Source organism: Limulus polyphemus, unplaced genomic scaffold (assembly GCF_000517525.1).
Source record: "Limulus polyphemus unplaced genomic scaffold, Limulus_polyphemus-2.1.2 Scaffold8299, whole genome shotgun sequence".
NCBI lineage: Eukaryota > Metazoa > Arthropoda > Merostomata > Xiphosura > Limulidae > Limulus > Limulus polyphemus.
Window position 1 is genome coordinate 16,238 of NW_013673909.1, and position 2,852 is coordinate 19,089.

The 2,852-nt window shown below is 34.7% G+C and overlaps 1 protein-coding gene across 1 annotated transcript in view; it reads right to left on the bottom strand.

Moving 5' to 3' along the window:
- LOC111083135 overlaps positions 1 to 1,539 on the bottom strand; it is a gene marked incomplete at its 3' end in the record, with an annotated part of 15,268 nt that extends 13,729 nt beyond the window's left edge. The window contains exon 1 of the mRNA XM_022379415.1: positions 1,304 to 1,539. The remainder of the gene's footprint in view (positions 1 to 1,303) is intronic.
- Positions 1,540 to 2,852: the final 1,313 nt, after the last annotated feature.

The following is a 2,852-nucleotide window of genomic DNA, read 5'->3' on the forward strand; positions in this document are numbered from 1 at the left end:
TGGACCTGGGGTCTAGAAATAAAGTTATAACTGTAATTAGACCTAAAGTCTAGTACATTAGTTGGTGTAAGACATGATTTACAATCAGCCAATACAATTACAAACCACAACATTAGGCCTATAATGTTTACTAGATCTAGATCTTGCCTGTTGCATATATTGCCAATCTTGTACACCAGTTAATATGTTACATCAATCTCGTATTTTCTTTTTGTTGAACATACACTTACTTGTATGTTGTACTCTAGGACTTGTATTTGATCTACAGATGAATAATGGAACAGTGTAATTTACTTCTGTACGTCAATTCGGTCTCACTGTATTTCAGTAGGCAGCTTTTAAAAGTTAAAACTGCAAGCATAATACAAATAATGTAACACTGTGTCATATTTACAGTTGTGCTATATCCTAGGGGAGGGCATAATTAATAATTAATAGGCATTATAGGCCAGAGGAAATTTTGTGCCCCTTCACACCTGCACCCGGGGGCAACTCCCCCCCTCTTGCTACCCCACTGCATATCAATTAATCCTGAACCAGTCCAGTCTGCAAAAAAGTTTTTTTTTAATTATTTACACTACAGTTTAAAGGTAGCAGAATCCGAAGAACAATATATTTTTTGGTCTGGCCTAATCCTACTTTGATACTGATCAGGAATGTGCAGACTTTAATTCAACTCTGATTCTTGTGAGAAGTGACCATCTGTGTACATGATCAAAATTAAAGATAATGGCACTGGCAGCTGTACTGAGTTTCTTAGCATATGTCCATACTATTAATGGCTGAATTTGAATGTTCATACTATGTTGGTTACTTGGTATACCATTACTAACGGTATTATACCAACAAGTCAAATCAAGAGGTCACAGACATGGGTAGTGGACATACTATATACATATTAAACCTTACCTTGTCATCTGCGTTTTTAAACTAAATCCATAGCAACACTGAGTCAGTGACACCGAGTGGCACAGTAACATTAATAGTGATCTTACATTTCCAGAGTATCTGCACTACACAGTACAAGTTGTAAGTTTAAAGGTTAATACTAACTTCTAAGTAACAGTAATATGTAAACTTAAAAATAAAATACTTGTTCGAACTTATATCAACGATTTTTTCTTTGAGAAAAAACGTTATCTAATTCCTATAAATGGCTACTATTTTATTTAACGAGTGTAACTAAGTAAGCGACTCAAAAATCGTAACACTAACAGCTTTAACTTATAATTTTATAAGTTTTACACTATCACACTGTGTAAACATCATTGTAGTCGTCAGTGTCACATTATATCCTATTTACCGGCGGAATTAGGCCTGGGTTTCCACGGGGGAAGATCTTGGCTTTTTCTTCATCTTGAAGGCGTCTGTTATTAAATTCAAATGTTCGTTATCTTCAGTTACCGACATGCGAATCATTTGAACTTAAGAGAGCTGAATAGCTACACGGCTTTAATTTCACGACTAAGCCTAACGTTAACCACAATTGTAAATATACTTGTCGAATTATCTAAAGAGTCTGTGCTAGCTTCAACTAACTTTGAACTTACCCGCAAATAAATTCACATTTGCACTGGTAGATGGCAGTAGATTTAACAAAATATATTATATATATTTAAACCTATAAAAGTATTTATAATTATCCTTTATGCCTAAAGAGTGTGAAAAAAACAACCATAATAATAATATATTAGGTTGAAAAATAAAACAAAAACATTCCGATTCACTTACAAACAGCACTGGTTTAATTATATAGAAATGTTTAATCTTTTTCGATTAGTTCCTTTCTGTGCTGTAATGGTGATAACATGTGACCCAGAAAGTCGTTAAAATTAATTTGTTCTAGTTGCTTTGTTGTTGTTTTTTGTTCTTTATAGTAGGTGGTATCTATTCTACCCAAGAGAATAGAGGAGAGTTTATAGTAATCACTGATCATACTGCCTTGAAATGGTTACAGACAGGTCAGAAGTTAACTGGTAGACTGATGCGTTGGTCACTATAGTTATAGGACTTAACATTTGAAATATTTCACAGAAGAGGAAAAGAGAACCAGTTACTTGATACCCTATCTAGACATCCTATTGATCCCCAGAAGAAACTCCAGATTTTTATGTCGGTAAGCTATCACCTAAACTCTTTGTCATTGTCAACGTTAGCGCTCGAGAACATTTGGATACTGAACAAACTAAAGAATATGAGTATAAGAATGTTTATTCTTAAAAATGGACAGTTGTCAGATGATTCTACTATAGTTACAGAGACTGTAAGTAAATCCAAACACTATATCTTGAATGACAAGGTTCTTTACTACACAATAAGAATTGATACCAGTTATTCCCCAAACACTGAGACTGAAGTTGTTGACCGAATTGCATGATCTTCCTAGGTTGTTCATCTACGTGTTAGAAAAACAACAGACAGAGTTTGGAGACGTGGTTATTGACCTGGTATAAGACTGGTCATTAAATTAAAAATTATGTGTTATCATATTGTTACGACAGCGGAAGTTGCGTGACACTGGGAGCATGCGCGCTGGAGTTTCTGGATTTCTCGGGGAACCCCGCGAATGTCCGAGTGTTTGCTAGACGACCTTTTTTTAGTATTGTTACGCCTCCGTTCGTTAGTTAATTTTCCGTAAAAATTCTTTCCGAAGAAACTTTACCGATACAAGTTCTTTCTTAAATAAAACTAGTTTATTCTTTCTCAACACAACTTTGAAATTCACTTAATTTCAACGGTCACACTATAAGTTAAACAAACGCTATAATTCACAACGAACGACATACGCGCTCGACCCAACAATACGTCTCTATCTCTGTCTGCAGTTCAATTACATTACATTACATTGTTGG